General features: G+C 50.6%; 1 pseudogene; it reads right to left on the reverse strand.

The window, feature by feature from the left end:
- Nucleotides 1–115: 115 nt before the first annotated feature.
- LOC136477322 (pentatricopeptide repeat-containing protein At1g09900-like) lies at nucleotides 116–5,754 on the reverse strand (annotated as a pseudogene).
- Between the last annotated feature and the right edge of the window lie 17,035 nt (nucleotides 5,755–22,789).

Below are 22,789 nucleotides of genomic sequence, written 5' to 3' on the forward strand. Positions count from 1 at the left end.
CCCGGGCTTAGCCCGGGCTACCGCCATGAGGAGGAAGAAGAAGGCAAGGAGGGGCTGGAGGAAGAAGAAGAGGAAGCCAGCCCTGGCTTCGTCGATTCCTGGCTTCGTCGCTGCTTAGGATCATTGACCTCTGCCACGAAAAGCCATCAATGAAAACAACATTCATTTCAGAACGTAGCCATCCATACTTTGGCATTAGCTCCAGGAATTTAGTTATGCATTCAACCACTCCTATTTGATAAATAATTGATTAGCATACTTGAATGTTACTTCATTTGGAGTGCAATTCTTTCTAAGCATCTCAGTGACAAGTTTCTCTGCATCTTTCCAGCGCTCAGCCCTACACAAACCCTTCAGTATAGACTTAGATGGCCTGGTTAGAGCTATACCTAGTAGTGAGAAGCTTTTTATAGGAGGAGATCTTAATGGGCATGTAGGTACTACAAGCGCAGGTTTCGAGACAGTTCATGGAGGTTTTGGGTATGGTAGTAGGAATCAGGAGGGGGAGGAAGTTCTGGACTTCGCGGTAGCTTTTGACCTGATGATAGCCAACACTTTATTTAGAAAGAGAGAATCTCATCTAGTGACCTTCAGTAGCGGACAACACTGTAGCCAGATTGACTTTGTCCTCGCAAGAAGAAAGGACAAACGAGCATGCTTGGATTGCAAGGTGATACCAGGGGAGTGTGTTGTTTCTCAACATAAGCTTTTGGTGGCAGATTTTCGTTTTCAGGTGTGTGCCCGTAGGGATAAAAAGCTAAGATTGAAAGAATAAAGTGGTGGAAACTAAAAGGGGAGACGTCAGAGGTATTTAGGGAAAGGGTTATCAAAGAGGGCTCTTGGAAAGAGGAAGACGACATAAACAATATGTGGGACAAGATGGCAACCAACATTCGGAAGGTAGCCTCAGAGGTGTGTGGAGTAACCAAAGAAAGGGGACGCGAGGCTAAAGATACTTGGTGGTGGAACGAGGAAGTCCAAAGGGCTATTAAGGAGAAGAAAGAATGCTATAAACGCTTGTACCAAGACAGGAGTGTGGACAATATAGAGAAGTACAAGGTGGCAAAAAAGACTGCAAAGCGAGCTGTAAGTGTGGCAAATGGTAGAGCGTACGAGGATCTTTACCAACATTTGAGTACGAAGAAAGGAGAGAATGACATTTATAGGATGGCTAGGGTTCGTGAGAGAAAGACACGGGACTTCAACCAAGTTAAGTGCATTAAGGATGAAAGAGAGCATCTCTTGGTAAAGGAGGATGAGATCCGACATCGATGGCAAGAGTATTTTAACAAATTGTTCAATGGTGAGAATATGGACACAACCTTTCAGTTGGATGCAATGTTTACAAGTCGTCCGATTAATCGCGATTAATCGCGATTAATCGTCCTAATCGGTCCCTGGTGCTCGATTAGGAGGTTCGACTCGATTAGCTCGATCAGAAAGCTGGTCGTCCGACTAGTCGACGACTAATCGCGATTAGTCGTCCGACTAGGCCATGGACGACCAGGGTGTTGGCTCTGTTTTTTTGGGCCTGTTCAACCGGGCCTATATGTGGCCTATTGGGCTTCCAATTGATGAAGTTGATGATGAAGACCAAGATCAGCATGTAGATTCAGCAATAGCAATGGAGGAGGATGAAGAATCTGCACCAACTGAACTGGAGATGGACCAACTGGAGATGGAGATGGAGGCTTCACTTTTAATGTTGATTTGCTTAATTAGATGGCTAGTTGTCTACTTTTGTTGGACTGTTAAATGTCAATGTTTGTGACTCTGTGTTGAACACTTTAGCAGTTTAGCTTATGTGTACTGAACTTGAACACTTTAGCTTATGTGTACTGAACTTGTTTGCTAAATGCTAGTTATTTGCTACTGCAGCAGTGCTTGCTAATTCAGCAGCAATGCTGCTGTTGAGTTGTGTCAAGATCAAGACTACATTAGTGTTGCTAATTATGGTCTTCTTTGGTATTTTAGGCTTCCAGCAGCAAGTCAGCAAAGAAATGGAGTTTGGGACAGGAATATGGACCTCTGGACATGGCAGAAAAGAGAAGAAAACAACTCCCACAAGTAAGTCACCAGCTAAACACTAATGTAGTCTTGATGCTTGCTTTATTGTGTATGCTATATAGTATATATAGGTATATATATAGTAGGTATATATATCCTGATATATAGGACGACCAGGGGTCGACTAGGTTCGACTAATCGGCCTGGTCGACGACTAATCGCGATTAGTCTTCTGGTCGGTCCCATGGCGACTAGGTTCGACTGGACGACTTGAAAACATTGGTTGGATGACTCTTTTGATGACACCAATAGGCGCTTTGTGCGGAGAATCCAAGAATCTGAGATCAGAGAGGCGTTGAAAAGGATGAAAGGAGGTAAGGCGATGGGACCGGATGGTATCCCAATCGAGGTGTGGAGATGCCTCGGGGACATAGCTGTACTATGGTTAACCAAGCTGTTCAATCATATTTTTCGATCGAAAAAGATGCCTGATGAGTGGATGAGAAGTATATTGGTACCGATCTACAAGAATAAAGGGGATATTCAAAGTTGTACAAATTACCGTGGAATTAAGTTGATGAGCCATACTATGAAGCTATGGGAGAGAGTTATCGAGCATCGCTTGAGAGCAATAACACGGGTCTCTATGAACCAATTTGGTTTCATGCCCGGGAGGTCAACCATGGAAGCCATTTTCTTAATAAGACAAGTTATGGAGCGGTATAGAGAGAAGAAGAAGGATCTACACATGGTTTTTATTGACTTGGAGAAGGCTTATGATAAAATACCAAGGAATGTTATGTGGTGGGCTTTGGACAAACATAAAGTCCCAACGAAGTACGTCGGGCTCATTAAGGACATGTACAGCAATGCTGTGACTAGAGTTCGAACAAGTGATGGAGACACAGATGACTTCCCGATTAGGATAGGACTACATCAAGAATCAGCTTTGAGCCCTTATTTGTTTGCTTTAGTGATGGATGAAGTCACAAGAGACATACAAGGGGACATCCCTTGGTGTATGCTTTTCGCGGACGATGTAGTGCTAGTTGATGAAAGCCGGACATGAGTGAATCAGAAACTGGAGTTATGGCGGGAGACTTTGGAGTCCAAAGGTTTTAGACTTAGTAGAACTAAAACTGAGTATATGAGATGTGACTTCGGCACTACTACTCGGGAGGAGGAAGATGTTAGTTTGGAAGGTCAAATAGTGTCTAGGAAGGATACCTTTCGATATTTAGGATCAATGCTACAAAGGGACGAGGATATTGATGAAGATGTTAGCCATAGAATCAAAGCAGGGTGGATGAAGTGGCGGCAAGCGTCTGATGTCCTATGTGACAAAAGGGTACCACAGAAGCTAAAAGGCAAGTTTTATAGGACGGCGATTAGACCTGCTATGTTGTATGGTGCAGAATGTTGGCCTACGAAAAGACGACATATTCAACAGCTAAGTGTCGCGGAAATACGTATGTTGCGTTGGATTTGCGGTCATACAAGAAGGGATCGAGTTCGGAACGATGATATACGTGAGAGATTAGAGGTAGCGCCAATTGAAGAAAAGCTTGTCCAACACCGGTTGAGATGGTTTGAACATGTGCAACGGAGACCTTCAGATGCACCGATGCGTAGTGAAATCGTAAGTCAGGATAGTAACGTGAAGATAGGCAGAGGAAGACCGAAGTTGACTTGGGTAAAGGCAATAAAAGGAGACTTGAAAGGATGGAATATACCCAAAGACTTAGCCTTAGATAGGAGTGCTTGGAAGACAGCTATTCACGTGCCTGAACCTTGATTGCTTCTGTTGGGTTTCAACTCTAGCCTACTCCAACTTGTTTAGGACTTAAAGGCTTTGTTGTTGTTGTTGTTGTGTCAGGCTCACAAGGCATGGTGCTCAAGAACTTGAGGGCATCATCCAAACAGCCTTGTACAGAGTAGCCATTGATAAGAGCATTATATGTGAAAATATCAGGTGTAATTCCATAGCTGGCCATTTGCTCATAAACCTCAATTGCACGATTGACCAGTCCTTTTTGGCACAAGGAATTGATTAGTATATTGAATGTCACTTCATTTGGGAGACAATCTTTTGTGACCATATCAGCTATAAGCTCTCCAGCATCATCCCATCATGCAGCCATACACAAACCCTTCAATGTAGCATTGTAGCTAAATATATCAGCCCTGCATGGCATGCTTCTGAACAAATCAAAGGCCACTTCATCAAGTCCTTGTTCAGAAAAGCCATTAATAAGGCTACTGTATGTGACAATATCAGGCGTACATCTATACTTTGGCATGAGCTCAAACATTTCAATGGCATCCTTGACCTGTCCATTTTGGCATAGTGAATCGATGAGTATGTTAAAAGTCATTTCATTTATATGGCAATTCTCCTTTAACATCTTAGCCATAAGCTCCGCAGCATCATACCATCGTTCCGCTCTACATAAACATTTCAGCACAGCATTGAAGCTAATTGTGTCAGGCTTGCATAGCATGCTGTTTAGTAACTTGGGGCATCATCTGCACATGCTTGTTCAGAAAAACAGCTGATGATTGTGTTGTAACTGACAACATCAGGCATATATCCATACTTCTGCATTTGCTTAAGAACTTCAATCGCATATTCAACCAACCTGTTTTGGCATAAGGAATTGATCAGCGTACTAAATGTCGCATCATTTGGTGGGCAATCTTTCCTAACCATTTCAGCTATGAGCTCCCCAACTTCCTCCCATCGCCCAGCAATACATAAATCCTTCAATGCAGCATTATAACAAACCATGTTAGGCCTGCATAACATGGTGCTCAATAGCTTGAGTGCATCATCTACACGCCCATGCTCTGAGAATCCATTAACCAGCGTACTGTATATGACAACATCAGGCGTGCACCCATACTTTGGCATTTGATCAAGAAGCTCCACAGCTCGGTCAACCAACCCATTTTGGCAGAAAGCACGGATCTGTGTGGCAAAGGTCACTTCATTCGGATGGCAATTATTCTGGATCATCTCCCCCATGAGTTCCTCGGCCTCCTCCCACTGCTTAGCACAACACAAGCCCTTCAACACGGTGTTGTAGGTGTAGGTGTCCGGCGCCACGGGCATGGAGGCGATGAGGCGCAGGGCATCGGCGAGGCGCCCGGAGCGGCAGTACCCGTCGATGAGGGCGGTGTAGGTGACTACGTTCGCGGCGCCGGATGCCCTAGCCGCCTCGAGCACGCGCTCCGCGTCCCCGAGGCTGCCGTCGCGGCAGTAACCCGCGACGAGGGTGTTGTGGGAGACGGCGTCGGCAGCGCCGGAGGCCTTGAGCGCCTCAAGCACGCGCTCCGCGTCGGCGAGGTGGCGGCGGGCGCAGAGCTTCTTGATGAGGATGTTGCTGCTGATGACAGCCGGCGGCTCCGGCGCCGAGTCCGAGGTCGCGGGAGTGGAGGTGGAGGTGGAGGAGGGACCGCCGAGGAGAAGATGCAGCGCGGCGTCGAGGTTGTCGAGCTCGACGAGGCGGCGGAGAGTGCGGCTGGCCACGCCGGGGCGCGGTGGGGCGCTCGGGTTTACCCAGATGGAGCCCACCCCGCCGCCGCCGCGCCGCCCGGGTGGGGTAGTCCTGCTCCGGCAGCTTGCCTCCTCGTTGAAGCAGCAACAACCGCGGAGAGGCGGTGGCGGCGGGGCAGTCGGTGGGCGGCCGCTGCGGTGGGTGGCGGCGTCTTCGAGGAAGAAGGGGAGACCATTCTTGGAGTGCTCATGCTCGGCTCGGGTAACCTCAAGAACATACAGTAGTTCCGGATAGTATCTGGTTGTCGACGTCGTTGGTTAATGTCACATCATCCATCTCGACGGTAATACTCCCTCGGCCCTTAAAAAAATAAGAATGAGCTTTCACTAAGGTTTATATAAAATGCAAGCAACATTTATATCTTCAAATAAGTTTATTATAAAGTATATTCAATGATCTATCTAATGATATTAATTATGTATTATAAATATTAATATTATTTTATATATAATTGGTTAAAGATTTAAAAAGTTGATTTCTCATGAAGCGAGAATAACTTCTATTTTAAGATAGAGGGATTAGCTCACAAGGATTCTTGGTTTGGATAACCCAAAAGAAGTCTAAGATGGTTTTTTTGGGTGTCAACACTCAAATTTGACTCGAGTAACATTTACATTTTATAAGAACACTGAATAGCCGATGACTAGCTGTTTGGTCGTCCTTGGTACATTAGTTTGAATCTAAAAACATAAATTATATGACACGATTCTATACAATTTTTTTGAAATCGATGGTCAAAATACAAATATTTAACTTAGGAGAAACCTAATATGACATGTTAAAAAACAAAGGGAGTTCAATTTTCTATAAACAAATTCAAGCTTATGAAACTTTGATCTACACAACAAAACCCTGGATGAGTTTTTTTAAGGTAGAGAGAGTAGAGTACTACTACTCAGTATAGAAGAGGCGTTATACGCAGACTAACTTAGTATTGTTTGGCCAATTAATTGTTAACTAACAAACCATTGAGATGAAAGAGATAAGGCCACAATGATAAAGAGTAGCAGGACCTGTTTGGTACAGCTCAGCTTCACTAGTGAATCAGCTTTTATCAGCTTTATCTCTAGAAACATCTTTACACGTAGAGCTAAAGCTATTTTAGTAGAGTGTTTGGTAAGCAGCTTCACATGGTTGATGAAATAATAAAATAACCACGATACCCTTTTTTCCTTTTTCTTTTTTTCTTCTCCTTTATTTATTTCTTTATTCTTCCTTTCTCTTTCCTTGGTCCTTATCCACTCGCACGAACTGATGAACCGTTCCTGTGCGACGACGGCGAAAGTCTGAGCCTCTGAGGCAACCGTTCGTGTGCGGAGGCCAGAGCGACGACGCTTGCTGGCTCCGCGTCGAGCTCCACCTCGTCGCCGGTGCAGCTCGCGCCGAGCTCCATCTTGTCGTCGGTGTAGCCCGTGTTAGATGATCTCCAACCAATTGGCTAATTGGGCCCTTGGATCCGCGTCCTAATCGGGGACGCCCAACCCTGCATGGTTGGTGGCCCCCCGTCACACTACCCTATAAAAAGAGAGGTGGAGGCTGGCGGCTCTCTTCACGAGGTTCACCGTGAGCGGCCACAGTCGCCCCATCGATAAACCCTAGCCCGATCTCGAGAGGGTGCGCAGCCGGTGACGGGAAGCTCCATTGGACCACTTCACCGTTGCCTCTACGCCATTGTCTTCACTACACCGACTTCAACACGGTCACCACCGCACCACCAGACTCCACAGCAACACCGACATCGCCATGGATGGCTCTAGCTCCTCCGCTAAGCCCTGCGACGGTCGGTGATGTCTCACTTCTCACCGTCTCCTCTCTGTTACTCTTCATGTACTAGGATGATCTACATCTTTTATCACAAATAGAAGAGGTTGTACCCGCTAGATCTATGCCTATTTGATCCTACAGTTACTATTAATGGTATTAGTCAAGCCTAATCTGGGCGTAGATCTAGGCTTTGGGGTAGAAAAGAAGAAGACATTAGAAGGAGGCGATTCAAATTTTGTTTTCGGTCAAACCCCAGAAATCCCCAACGAACCCGTAACCCTAACCCTAAGTTACCGAGAGATGCGAGTGACCTACCCGGGTTTCCTCGTCGATGTAACCACCGCGGTGGGTACGGGAAGGAAACTGCACCGCCGTTTCCCGGGCGTGCGGGTAGGGAGCCACCAGAGGGCGTGTCCTTGTCGCCGCGAGGTTCTTTCCTAGATCGGGGCTCAGGGCATCGCCACAAGGCTGCTCGACGGCGGTGCGCTCAGCCACGGGCTAGCGTGCGCACTGGCTAGGGGCCCCACAGCGACGCCGTACCTTTTCTTCGTCTCCGACCGCCATGCGAGCCACTACTAGATGAGAAAGATGGGGAAGAGGAAGAGTGAGTTAGGGTTTTAGGGGAGCAGCTGAGGTCGCCGTTTTGATCGGGCGATGTGCGCGGATGGCCATCGGATCTGATCCGACGGTGGAACGTCATCGAGCCAAAATGAGCCTAGGTGGGATTGTAGTTTCTCGGCCTAGGCCCAGGTTGTGGCCTAGGCGCAGGGGGAGAGCGGTGCGCGCTGCTAGGCCACGCGCTACCGAGGCTTGCTGGGCTGCGCACTGCTTCTGCATGCAGGCCAAATGAACAGTTTCAAATGGTTTAGGTTTTTTTATTTATTTTCAGAAGCAGTTTTTGACAATTTTGCTATGTTTTGAGGTACAATCTCTATCAAAAATTGAACCAACGGAATAATTTTTTAGAGAGTACATGAGTATAGTAAAATGCTTCTAAAAAGTAGATAAAGTATTTTTCATATTTCCGCTGCAAATGATGATGTTTATGATCTTCTAATTAAATTCGAACCAATGGAAGGATTTAATTTTGAGGAGTAGTTATAATTTTTAGTAAATTTATGATTTTGCTATTTTCTTACCGAAGTTGTGGATAGCAATATTATAAATGTTTGATTCATGAGTTTATGCATTAATTCTATTTTCTGTCCAACGGTGATGTAGAATTAATGTAGAAGAAGTTGTATGTTTTAATTTTGACCGACGTTAAATTAAGGCATGCAATTATTTTATTATGTTTTCTCACTTTCTCTGACACTGTTTTCCAGGACTCAACCCAACGGCTTTATCTCGCATATTCCGCCTCTTGAAGGGGCAATTATAGAGTATGGCTAGAGAAGTATGAGCTTGCACTTGCGCTGTCCGAGAATGACTTAGCACTTACCTCTCCATGTCCTACTGAGCCAGAGGATCCGGTGAGGGTAGAAAATGAGACTAATGCTGATTTCAATGCTCAAAAGTGAGATCATGCAAAAGTTAGAATGAAATACGATCTTGATCGGAAGAAATGGGACATCTCGAACCGTAAGTGCTTGATGGTGGCCAAGTCCACTATCTCAGATGCTATAAGGGGATGAATTCTAGATTGTGATACTGCCACCGAGTATCTTAAGAAAGTGGAGAGTCAGTTTACTGGCTCTTCAAAGACTTATGTAAGCACCTTGATAAAAAAAGTATTCAATGAGAAATACTCTGGTGGAGGTATAAGAGAACACATATTGAAGATGAGCAACACGGCTTCGAAGCTGAAGCCAATGGATTTAGGGCTCAAGGATAAGTTCCTGATTTATTTGGTTTTTGCTTCTTTGCTAAAGGAATATGAAACATTTGTTGTTAATTACATCATGCAGCCCGATAAGTGTGATATAGAGAAGCTCATCGCAATGTATGTTCAAAAGGAGGAGAGACTAAAATCCTTATAGGGTGACTCTGCTAACCTTGTGAAGGACAAGAAAAAGAATTTCAATAAGAATGCCAAACCTCAAGGGAAAGCCCCTCAGACTGAGCATCATCAGAAGAACAACAATGCTCAAGTTGAAAAGGATCAGTGCAAATGGTGCAAGAAGCATGGACACTACCAGAGAGACTATCTAGACTTCCTAAAGAACCTTCTGAAGAGAGGTGAGGATTTCATTACATTCATAGATCAATCCATGTATTTAAATTATGCAAAATCGACTTGGTGGATTGATTCAGGAGCAACTGTTTATGTTGCAAATTCATTACAGGGATTCCATATGAGGAGGACCCTGCAAAGAGCAGAAAGAAGAATTAAAGTAGCAAATGGAGTTGAAGCCATTGGAGACCATCTCTAGAATTAGTTGATGGTTTTCTACTTAAGCTTTTAGATGTACTATTTGTACCCTCTTTGTGAAGAAACTTAATAAGTGTTTCATGTTTAGATGACGATGGATATAATTGTCATTTTGGTAATGGCAAATGTCAGATTGTTTATAATAATAAATGTGTTGGTCTTACCTTCCGACAAGACAAGCTTTATTTATTATCACTTTCTGAGAATGTGAATGATGTAAGTATTAATAATAAGAATGTTTCCTCGTCTATGAATGCAATAAATAAGTGAAAGAGAGTGCATGATGTATCTTCAAAATTATGGCACTATCGTTTAGGCCATATTTTGAGGGGGAGAATAGAGCGATTGATTAAGAAATCAATTCTTCCGCCCTTAGAATTTTCATATTTAGAACAATGCATAGATTGCATAAAAGGAAAGTATGTTAAGAAAATAAAGAAAGATGTCAAACGAAGCGTAGGAATTTTAGAAATAATTCACACAGACATCTGGTTCTTTTCCTGTGAAGAGCATAGATGATTCATTTATAACATTCACAGATGACTATTCTCGTTTTGGCTATATTTATCCAATTAAGGAAAGATCGGAAGCATTGGATAAATTTAAAATATTTAAGGCTAAAGTAGAAAATCAGCACAACTTAAAGATTAAGATAGTAAGGTCCGACCGTGGGGGAGAGTACTACGGCCGACACACCCCATATGGCCAAGTTCCTAGACCCTTTGCAAGGTACTTATAGGAAAATGACATAGTAGCCCAGTATTCTACATCGGACGAGCCTCAGCAGAATGGAGTAGCTGAATGACGCAACCGTACCTTAATGGATATGGTGAGAAGCATGATAAGTTACTCCACCCTACCGATAAGCTTATAGATGGAGACATTAAAAACCGTCATTCATATACTTAATCGAGTGCCAAGTAAGTCGGTGCCCAAAACACCGTATGAGTTATGGACAGGAAATGAACCTTCACTAAACTATTTACGTGTGTGGGGTTGTCCAGCTGAGGCAAAAGTATTTAACAAAAACATAGGGAAGCTGGACTCCAAGACAGTCAGTTGCCATTTTATTGGCTATCCAGAAAAGTTAAAAGGTTATTTTTTCTATTGTCTTGACAAATAAACGAAGTTTGTAGAAATAAGACATGCTGTCTTCTTAGAGGATGATATGATTAGGGGGAGCATGGTAGCATGTGAAATTAGTTTTGAAGAGAAGCGGGTATATGTGCCCTCCTATGGTTCAGGAGCCATTCTTCACGCTACCTGTTGTTGCTGTACCAATAGTGCAAGGCACTGTAGTTACAACACCTGTTATTAGTTCTTCTATGGTGACAATGAATGAACATGAGGAACCTGTCCTTTAGGATCCCCTAGAACCCATTGTCACATATGAGAAAGAGCAACAACAACCTCATATAGGGCAAGCATCATCTAACGATGCCCCTAGAAGGTCTCAAAGAGTCAGGAGACCAGCCATTCCTGATGACTACGAAGTTTATGAATATGAGGAATTTTAAATGGAGGGTGATCCCACCTCATTTGAAGAAGCCATGAGAAGCACTCACTCATCTAAGTGGCTTGAAGCCATGGAAGATGAAATGAAATTAATGAAAGCCAATGGTGTTTGGAACTTAAAAACAATTTCTAAAGGAGCCAAGACAGTAGGCTGTAAATGGGTCTACAAAATTAAATATGACTCCAAAGGGAATATAGAAAGGTTTAAAGCGCAACTTGTGGCGAAAGGTTTCACGCAAAGAGAAGGCATAGATTACAATGAGACATTTCTCTAGTATCATGTAAGGATTCTTTTAGAATCATAATGACGCTTGTAGCACATTACGACCTAGAATTACATCAGACGGATGTAAAGATGGCGTTCCTAAATAGGGATCTGGAGGAAAATGTCTACATGGCACAACCAAAAGGTTTTGCTGTGGAAGGAAAAGAACGTATGGGATGCCGCCTAAAGAAAATCCATTTATGGATTAAAACAAGCTTCAAGACAGTGGTATTTGAAGTTTGATAGTACAATAAGAAAGTTTGGGTTTCAAGAAAATGTAGAGAACAATTGCGTTTATGCAAAGTTCAAGAATGGAAAATACATTTTCCTAGTCTTGTATGTGGATGACATCTTGCTCGCTAGCAGTGATGTTAATCTACTACTAGAAACAAAGAAGTTCTTGTCCTCAAAGTTTGATATGAAAGATCTCGGTGAAGCTTTGTTTGTTCTAGGAATAGAGATTCACCGAGATAGAGAAAATGAGGTTTTAGGATTATCACAAAAGGCATACTTAGAAAAACTTTGAGGACGTCGAGGAGGTCCAGTCAGCTAGCTCCCTTAGGAGCCGCCTGATTGCGTTGAGCGGCCACGTCCACGAGAGACTCCGAGGGGCGTTGCACACGGGTGTCAAGCGTGCCCTGGCCGTCGTTTCCTCGCACTACGCCATCAACCTCGAGGCTGTCAGCGACGGCTATGTGTTGCCAGAAGATGACGAGGAGGCTGATGCGGAGGTCGTGAAGCTATTGGAGGCGGCCGAGGCACCTGGCACAGCGCTGGCCAGTCTATTTGAAGAAGAGGTGGTCCCTCCCGCGCCGGCCGCCGATCTTTGAGCTTTGACCTGGGCCAAAAGGGGCCATGTAACCGGATTGGGTTAGTTGTCATACCGTGACGTTTTTGTGGCCGTCGGGGCCTTTAAAGTATTTGCGTATGTGCGCCTTTTAACCGTTTTCTGTTCTACTTTCGAGCCTGTGCCCTCTGTCTTGATCTTGGGAACCCGCGAAGAAATCCCTCGGAACCTAAGCCGTCCTTCGGCGAAGGGTGGTGAGGGAGCTGCCGTGGCCCAGAGGCGTAGGCCATTCTCACGACTCGACCGGCCCTTTGGCCTCCAGACAAGCTTTTGGTCTCTGGGTTTCTTGCGAAGGTCCCGTCGGAGCGCGAGAGAGTTTGGCGTAAATTTTTTTTTTGAAAGATCATTAACAAACGGTGTTCGGGACTTGGGGGGTTCCCCCTTTTTAGCCCCCGAGGGAGGCTCGGCTTTGCAGAGGCAGAGCTGAGTCTCCCTTATAGCGCTATTGTGACGTTGAGCCCCTATTTGATAGACAAGCTCTCTGCACAGAACTTCCTCGGAGCCTACGCTGTCCTTTGGGTAAAAAGGTGGTGAGGGAGCTGCCATAGCCTAGAGGCGTAGGCCGTTCTCACGGCTCGGCCGGCCTTTTCGCCCTTGAGACGACCGTACGGTCCTTAGGTTCTATACGATCGACTTGTCTATAAAGGGGGGGGTTCCTCGAAAGATTATAACAACTAAGAATGCTTCTTTATTGTATTTCGAGAAACAACATAAACAACGTTTGGAAATTTAAGGGTAGAAACGACGTAGCTGTTCTATGTTCCAAGCGTTGGTGAAGATTTCGCCCTTCTCGTTGGCTAACTTGTAGGTCCCGGGCTTCAGCACTTGAGCGACGATGTATGGCCCTTCCCAGGGTGGGGTCAGCTTGTGGCGGCCCTTGTTGCTCTGCCTCAGTCTCAGCACCAGGTCGCCCACCTTCAGGTCCCGGCTTTGGACGCGCCGGGCTTGGTAGCGTCGTAGGGCTTGCTGGTACCTGGCTGAGTGTAGCAGCGCGACGTCTCGGGCTTCCTCCAGTTGGTCGAGGGCGTCTTCGCGGGCAGTGCGGTTGCTTCGCTCGTTGTACGCCTGTAGCCTCGGGGAACCGTATTCTAAGTCAGTGGGGAGGATGGCCTCGGCTCCATAGACCAGGAAGAACGGTGTGAATCCCGTGGCTCGGCTCGGGGTATTCCTTAGGCTCCAGATGACTGACGGGAGTTCGGCAAGCCATTTCTTGCCAAACTTCTTCAACTGATTGAATATTCTTGGCTTAAGGCCTTGTAGGATCATGCCGTTGGCACGCTCTACTTGGCCATTCGTCCTTGGGTGCCCTACGGCCGACCAGGCCACCCGGATGTGGTGGTCATCGCAGAACGTTAGGAACTTGCGATCGGTGAATTGTGTCCCATTGTCAGTGATGATGGCGTTAGGGACCCCGAATCTGTGGATGATATTCGTAAAGAACAGCACCGCTTGCTCGGATTTGATCTGAGCGATCGGACGAGCCTCGATCCATTTGGAGAATTTGTCGATAGCTATCAGCAGATGGGTATAGCCCCCGGTTGCCTTCTGCAGAGGCCCAACCATGTCCAGCCCCCACACAGCGAATGGCCATGTGATGGGGATGGTTTGGAGGGCTTGGGCCGGGAGGTGCGTCTGTCGAGCGTAGTACTGGCACCCCTCGCAGGAGCATACTAGCTTCGTGGCGTCGGCCACCGCTGTTGGCCAATAGAAACCTTGGCGGAAGGCGTTACCCACGAGCATCCGAGGCGCCGCGTGGTGCCCGCAGACTCCCGCGTGCAAGTCCCAAAGTAAGGATTGGCCAGCCTCGGTGGTGATGCATCGTTGGAGAATACCAGATGGGCTGCGCCTATATAACTCGCCGTCGCAGAGGACGTAAGTCTTGGCATGTCGCGCAAGCCGTCGGGCTTCGGTTCTGTTAGCAGGAAGCTCTCCCCGGACGAGGCGATCAAGGAGAGGGACTCACCAGTCCGTTCCTTGGTCGGCCTTGGGAGGCTCTGCGTCAATCGCCATGGCCTCGGGCTTGGCTGGCGGGGTCTCGGTGGCAGAGGGGGCCTCGGGCCCTGCGGTGGGCTCGGCCGATGGGCCCTCTTCCGTCGCCGAGGCGTAGTCGACAGATGGCTTGTGGAGGTCTCTGGCGAAGACGTTCAGAGGGACCGGGGTCCGTGCCGACGCCATCTTTGCCAGTTCGTCCGCGGCCTTGTTGAACTTTCGTGCAACGTGGTTGAGTTCGAGACCGTTGAACTTGTTCTCCAGGCGACGTACTATCGCGCAGTACGCCTTCATTTTGGGGTCATGGCAGCTTGACTCTTTCATCACCTGATCGACGATGAGCTGCGAATCACCCCGTACGTCGAGACGTCATACTCCAAGTTCGATGGTGATTTGCAGGCCGTTGACGAGGGCCTCGTATTCGGCGACATTGTTGGAGGCAGCGAAGTGAAGCCGGATCATGTAGCGCATGTGTATCCGAGGGGCGAGACCAGGAGCAGGCCCGCGCCGGCCCTAGTCTTCATCAGAGACCCGTCAAAGTACATGGTCCAGCATTCTGATTGGATTTGAACGGGTGGCAGCTGTGTGTCGGTCCACTCGGCTACAAAGTCGGCCAGGACCTGTGATTTGATCGCTTTCCGAGGCGCGAAAGACAAGGTCTCCCCCATGAGTTCGATAGCCCATTTGGCTATTCTACCCGAGGCCTCCCGGTTTTGGATTATCTCTCCCAGAGGAAAAGACGACACCACAGTCACCGGGTGGGACTCGAAGTAGTGACGCAGCTTGCGTCGAGCCAAGACTACGGCGTAAACCAGCTTCTGGATGTGGGGGTAACGCGTCTTAGTCTCGGAGAGTACTTCGCTGATGAAGTAGACAGGTCGCTGGACGGGCAGAGCATGTCCCTTCTCCTGCCTCTCGACGACTACGGCCGCGCTGACCACTTGGGTCGTCGCGGTGACGTAGAGTAAGAGGTGTTCGCCCTCGATGGGCGGAACCAGGACGGGGGGGTTGGTGAGCAGTGCTTTGAGCCTGGCGAGGGCTTCCTCGGCCTCGGTGGTCCAAGAAAAGCGCTCGGACTTTCTCTAGAGGCGGTACAGGGGCAGGCCTTTTTTGCCGAGGCGCGAGATGAAGCGGCTTAGGGCCGCAAGGCATCCCATGACCCTCTGCACGCCTTTGAGGTCTCGGATCGGGCCCATGTTGGTCACGGCTGAGACCTTCTCCGGGTTGGCCTCGATCCCACGTTCCGAGACTATGAATCCCAAGAGCATGCCTCGGGGAACCCCGAAGACGCACTTCTCGGGGTTGAGCTTGATGCCCTTCTTTCTGAGACATGTGAAGGCAACCTCCAAGTCGCCGACGAGATCACCGGCCTTCCTGGACTTGACTACGATGTCATCCACGTAGGCCTCAATGGTTCGTCCGATATGTTCGCCAAAGACTTGGATCATGCACCGTTGGTAAGTAGCCCCTGCGTTTCTGAGGCCGAACGGCATGGTTATGTAGCAGTACATGCCGAATGGGGTGATGAAAGAAGTCGCGAGCTGGTCGGACTCTTTCATCTTGATTTGGTGGTAACCGGAATACGCATCAAGGAAGGAGAGGGTTTCGCATCCTGCAGTGGAGTCGACGATTTGGTCAATTCGTGGTAGTGGGAATGGGACTTTCGGGCATGCTTTATTTAGACCAGTGTAGTCCACGCACATCCTCCACTTGCCACTTTTCTTCCTGACTAGTACAGGGTTAGCCAACCACTCTGGATGGGATACTTCCTTGATGAACCCGGCTGCCATGAGCTTCTGCACTTCTTCGCCGATGGCCCTGCGCTTCTCCTCGTCAAATCGGCGTAGGCGCTGCTTTGCCGGCCTGGAGCCTGCCCGGATATCTAAGGCGTGCTCGGCGACCTCCCTTGGTATGCCTGGCATGTCCGAGGGACTCCATGCGAACATATCGACGTTCGCACGGAGAAAGTCGATGAGCACGGCCTCCTATTTGCTGTCGAGGGTGGCGCTGATCTTCAGTCCTCGACCGTCGAGGACGGTGGGATTGACTGGGACGAACTTGACGGCCTCCGCGGGTTCGAAGGTCCCGGTGCGCCGCTTGGCGTCGGGAACCTTGCTACCAAGCTGGTCGAGATCGGCGATGAGGGTCTCGGCCTCCGCGATGGCCTCGGCGTACTCGATGCACTCGACGTCGCAGTCGTATGCATGTTCGTACGTGGACTCGATGGTGATGACGCCGTTGGGGCCTGGCATCTTGAGCTTAAGGTAGGTGTAGTTGGGGATCGCCATGAACTTGGCGTAGCACGGGCGCCCCAAGATGGCGTGGTAAGCCCCCTTGAATTCAACTACCTCGAAGGTGAGGACCTCCTTACGGTAGTTGGAGGGAGTGCCAAAGCAGACGGGTAAGTCGATGCGTCCGAGGGGTCGTGTGCGCTTCCCTGGCATGACGCCATGGAAGGGCGCGGAACCACCTCGAAGCCGTGATTGGTCGAGCTCCAGGAGCTCCAGAGTGTTGACGTAGAGGATGTTGAGGCCGCTGCCTCCGTCCATGAGCACTTTGGTGAGCCGGGTGTTGCCGACGATCGGGTCGACGACAAGCGGGTACTGCCTGGGGTTTGGAACATAATCGGGGTGGTCATCCCGGTCAAAGGTGATTGCTTCCCGAGACCAATCGAGGTACTGGGGGGTGGCTACCCTGACCGAGAAGACCTCCCGGCGTTCCCTCTTTCGCTGGCGCGCCGTGAGGCATGCCGAGGGTCCGCCAAAGATCATGAAGGCATTGCGTACCTCGGGAAACCCATCATCTTTATCACCGTCCCTTTCGCCGGCGCCCCTTTTCCTGGCCTCATCGTCGTCGGGGAGCCCAAGCCTGGCATAGTAACGCCGGAGCATGGTGCACTCCTCGAGGGCATGCTTCACCGGACCTTGATGGTAAGGGCAGGGCTTCTTTAGCATGTCGTCAAATAGCCCGGGGCCTTGGGGGCCTCGGGGATTCCTGCGATCTGTTGTGGCGACATGGACGGCCTCGAGGACCTCCTGCTTCCCCGGGTGACCCTTCTTCTTTCTCTTAGGGACGCGGGTGGGCGAGGCCTCGGGGGCCTCGTCCTTCTGCTTCCCCTTGGCGTCGTTGTTGGGGAAGATGGCCCCCACCGCCTCTTCGCCCGAGGCGAAGTTGGTGGCGATGTCGAGGAGCGCGGCGGCAGAGCGCGGGACGTTGCGTCCTAACTCTCGGACCAAGTCCCGACAAGTGGTGCCGGAGAGGAAAGCCTGGACGATCTCCGAGTCGCCGACGCTGGGTAGCTCGGTGCACTGTTTGGAGAAGCACCGGATGAAGTCTCGGATAGACTTGTCCGGCTTCTGGCGGCAGCTCTTAAGATCCCAGGAATTCCCAGGGCGCACGTAAGTGCCCTGGAAGTTCCCGATGAAGATCCTAACCATGTCGCGCCAGTCGTGGATTTGCGAGGGAGGGAGATGCTCAAGCCAGGCTCGCGCCGAGTCCGACAAGAGCAAAGGGAGATTGCGGATGATGAGCAGATCATCGTCCGCGCCACCTAGTTGGTAGGCCAGGCGATAATCGGCGAGCCAGAGTTCCGGGTTGGTCTCGCCGCTGTACTTCGCGAGGTTGGCCGGCTGTCGGAACCGGGCGGGGAAAGGAGCAACGCGGATGGCCCTGCTGAAGACCCGAGGTCCTGGCGGCTCAGGGGAAGGACTGCGGTCCTCACCACTGTCGTAGCGACCGCCTCGGTGTGGGTGGTAGCCTCGGGCGGCTCTGTCGTCGTGGCGCCGTCGCCTGCCAACTACTTCGTGATTGCCCTGTGCCTCGCGTTGGTCCCTAGGTTGATCGCGCACCGAGGGGGCCCTGTCGACCATCGGTGTGCGAGCGGCCTCGGGACGGACCGAGGCATCCTGGCCCCGGCGAGGTTGCGCTGTGGGTTGCTCCGAAGTGCCTCCGCGCCGGCGGGAGGCGGAACTTTCGGCCTGCTGCACCGCTGCGGTCTCGAGGAGGTCGCGGAGCTCTCCGCGGACCCGTCGCCCTTCGGTGGTGGAGGGCTCGGGCATCGCTCGGACCAGCATCGCAGCCGCTGCGACATTCTGGCTAGCACGATTAAAGATTGGGGGTGGCTCTCCCCCCTCGCTGTCGTTGATGCGGTGATGGACGTCGCGGGCCCTCCCTCGGGCTCCTCCGCCCTCACCGCGCCCTCGCTGCTCCTGCTCGAGAGTGTCCCGAAGCTGTTGCAGAAGGAGTCGGTCCTGTTCGACCTTGGCCTGAAGCTCGCGGAGCTGCCCCAGGTCTGGGCGACGATGCCCCCCGCAAACGGGATTCTCATTCCGTGCTGCCGGGGCTTCGAGACGTGGAGGTGTGGCATCACCCGCCCCTGCCCGGGGCGGTGAATGGTTGCCTGTCCTCTCTTCCTCTTCGCCCGCTGTTGGCATCCCGAGCCCGACGTGGAAGCACTCACGGGATGGATCGTAAGTCCCTTCGTTGTCGGAGTCGGAATAGCCGAGGCAGTAGTCGCTTGCGGCCAAGAATTGGCGCAAAGCCCCAGGGTTGTGGAGTTCGGAGAAATCTACCCCGGGCCATGCCTCGTCCTCGTCCGAGGGGTCGGAGTGGGTGCTCAGGTCGAGAGCGAAGCGCTGGCGGCGTTCCGAGGGGTGCTCGTGAGTGGTAGCGTAAGCGTAAGCATAAGAGGCGGTGGCATTTCTCAACCCAAAGGGGTATGGGGACGGTGCCGTCTCCATATTTTGCCCCGCCGGGGTCGGCTTTTCAGGGAGTGGTGGAGCGGAGCTAGATGACTGGGCATCGGCGCGAGCCACCGGCGATTTTCCTTCGTCCATGCTCAGGCCAGGCAGGTCCCCAGCCAGGGACCCCGTACCAATAGCTGGTCGTAGGGTATCGGCGGGGAATGGCGTGCCGCCCCGGGCTCGCGTAGCATCGGGGTGGCATTGCTCGTGTCGTTCCTGGCAAGCGTGGTGAGAGCGGCCGCCCGAGCGCCGCCTGCGCTTGGGCTGCCGGGGCGTGACTTCATCGTCGGACGGTGGGGCTCAAGGAGTGAGGAGCACCATGTCGTATTCATGCCCTAGAGACATGAACTCCAGGCTCCCGAACCAAACTACGGTGCTGAGACGCAATGGTCGTACGGGGTCTGCCATCCGGAACTTGCTAGGATGACAAAGCTGACACGCAGAGTCCCCTACCTGGCACGCCAACTGTCGGTGTTTCGGAACCGGGGGTCCCTCAACCAACGAGTGAATTTGTGCTGCGTGCCCCTAATCCCGGATGGTGATGCAAAGAGACACAAGGTTTATACTGGTTCGGGCAATCGAGGCCCTACGTCCAGTCTGAGAGATCGATCTTGTATTCCTTGCACCGGAGTGCTCGTAGTAGGGGGTTACAAGCTAGGTGAGAGAGGGAGCTAGCCCCAGGTCTCGGCGAGGGTGGTGCGGGCTGCTTGAGACGTTGTTCCCAAGCAGCGTAGAAGTGTGTAGTTCTATCGGTGTGTTTGTCTTTCTACCCATTCCTCTTCCCCCCTTAGAAATGGCCCCAGTCCCTCCCTTTTATACTCTAAGGGAGAAACCGGAACGTACACATATTGCTACCTAGCGCTTTATTAATAGGGGTGGCGTGTCCGAGCCCTGTAGCCGGCCACTGTTCGTGGCATGGTCGATGGAGTGCCCCCGTCCTTGTCGTGCAGAAGTGACGCGCCGGTCATACTTGGTCTTGTGCATTGTGGGGCTCCCGTACAGCTTGACGCAGGACACGGCGGGCGACGTGCTGGTCATCGTGTGATGACGTCGTAGGGGGCCGTGGCTCTGCAGATGCCGAGGCCGAGCCATCGTGGGGCTTCGGCGGACATGGATCCTCAGGCTGCCGAGCCCCTGAAGCTAACTGCCGAGGCCCTGGAGGGAATTATTGGTCCTGGGTACTGATTCCGAGGCCACAGTATCCCAGACGTGGTTCCCCACGCCGCGTTGTTCTCAGAGTACGAATTGGCAGCACAGTGAGGCATGGGCGTCAACCATGCGCATAGTGGTTGGTACAGTGGCGGGTAACCCCAGCCCCGTCCGGGCGACGTGCAGGCCATCGTGTGATGACGTCGTAGGGGGCTACGGCTCTGCAAGTGCCGAGGCCGAGCCATCGCGGGGGGGCCCGACGGACATGGATCCTCAGGCTGCCGAGCCCCCGCAGCAAACTGCCGAGGCCTTGGAGAGAATTATAGGTCCTGGGTACTGATTCTGAGGCCACAGTAGCCCAGACATGGCTCCCCACGCTGCGTTGTCCTCGGAGCAGGAGTTGGCAGCACAGTGAGGTACGGGCGCCAATCATGTGTATGGTGGTTAGCACAGTGGCGGGTAACCCCTGCCCAGTCCTGCCTCCTGTCCCGTCAGTCGTTCTGCTGTACTGTGCCGAGCATGCGGCTGATGTCAGGGGCAGCAGTCGGCTGAGTTAATGCGACACGACGTTTTGTCAGAGGGACGGGAGGAGGAAGAGGCAGCGGAGTGCTGCCGTGCCCGCCTCGTGCGAGACGGAGGGTCGGTGGCCCGGCCGAGGCCTGCGACGAGAGGGGGTCGGCCGAGGCCTTCGGTGGGGGGTTGCCCGAGGTCAGCGGTGAGGGGGCCTCGGGCGAGTCGGAGAATTGGCCGAGGCCTGCGGTGAGGGGGCCTCGGGCGAGTCGGAGATTCGGCCGAGGCCAGTGGTGTTTAGCTGGTTTCGATTTTCATGAAGTCTAAGCAGTCGTTTTTTGGTTCTGGCTTAGGGTACCCCTTCTCACGGTATCCGACATATAGTATGCAAAATTGTAAGTCTTCACCTGCTCCCATAGTCAAGGGCGATAGATATGAGGAATTTCAATGTCCTAGGAACCAATATGAGATCGATCAAATGAAAGCGGTTCCATATAGTTCAGCTGTCGGAAGTTTACAGTATGCTCAAGTGTGTACTCGCCCTGACTTAGCATTTGTTATCGGGTTGCTTGTGAAAGGTCCTAATATGGCTAGAGGGGGGTGAATAGCCAATTTAAAATTCTACAAATCAACTAGAGCAATTTGATTAGTAAGACAAATAGCGAAATGCAAACTTGCTCTAGCTCTATGAGGGTTGCAAGCCACCTATCCAACAATTTTAGTTGCAATAATTACTAGACACACAACTTGCTATGATACTACTCACTAAGAGCTCTCAATCTTGCTACACTAAAGAGCTCCACTAGATGAACTTAAATAACAAATCAAGCTCTCAATTCTAATTACACTAAAGAGCTTGCCATAACTAGTTTGCAAGAATATAAAAGAGTGAGTAGGGTGATTATACCGCCGTGTAGAGGGATGAACCAATCACAAGATGAAGATGAAATCAATCACTGGGAGAATACCAAAGGGCAAGAGACAACCGATTTTCTCCCGAGGTTCACGTGCTTGCCAACACGCTACGTCCCCATTGTGTCGACCAACACTTGGTGGTTCGGTGGCTAAGAGGTGTTGCACAAACCTCATCCACACAATTGGACATCGCAAGAACCTACCCACAAGTGAGGTACTCAATGACACAAGCAATCCACTAGAGTTACCTTTCGGCGCTCCACCGGGGAAGGTACAAATCCCCTCACAATCTTCGGAGATGGCCATGACCAATCACCAACTCGTGCCAATCCTCCACCACTGCACCAAGCCGTCTAGGTGGTGGCAACCACCAAGAGCAACAAGTGAAATCCGTAGCAAAACACGAATACCAAGTGCCTCTAGATGCAATCACTCAAGCAATGCACTTGGATTCTCTCCCAATCTCACAAAGATGATGAATCAATGATGGAGATGAGTGGAAGGGCTTTGGCTAAGCTCACAAGGTTGCTATGTCAATGAAAATGTGCAAGAGGGTGAGATTGAGCCGGCCATGGGGCTTAAATAGAAGCCCCCACAAAATAGAGCCGTTGGGCTCCTCACTACACTGAACACGGGCCGACCGGACACTCCGGTCATATTGATCGGACGCTGGACCTCAGCGTCCGGTCATGCGATGTGCGCCACATGTCATCGGCTTCAAACGCCGATCACCCAATTTCAACGGTCAAGTGATGACCAGACGCGTTAGTTAGAAAGTGACCGGACGCTGGACCTCAGCATCCGGTCGTTTCCAGTAAGGTTCCAAACGCGAATTTTGCTGACCGGACTCGTTCGGTCATGCTTGACCGGACCCTGCCAGCGTCTGGTCGGACGATGTCTCCTCTATGCGCCTCATGTCAGCGTACGTCAGCACTGACCGGACGCACCCTACCAGCGTCCGGCCATTTGACCGACCGCAACATCTTTGCTGATACATCTGATCGGACGCATCGGTCCAACCATGGCCAGTGTCCGGTCACTCCCAGTGACATCTGTCTTTTCTATCTAGGGCACCGGTGGCACTGTCGGACTGTCCGCACTCTATGGGCGGACACTCCGTCGGTGGAGTTTTCTATCCTTGTACCCAAACTTCACCAC

The sequence above is a fragment of the Miscanthus floridulus genome, chromosome 8 (genome assembly GCF_019320115.1).
Source record: "Miscanthus floridulus cultivar M001 chromosome 8, ASM1932011v1, whole genome shotgun sequence".
Taxonomy (NCBI): domain Eukaryota; kingdom Viridiplantae; phylum Streptophyta; class Magnoliopsida; order Poales; family Poaceae; genus Miscanthus; species Miscanthus floridulus.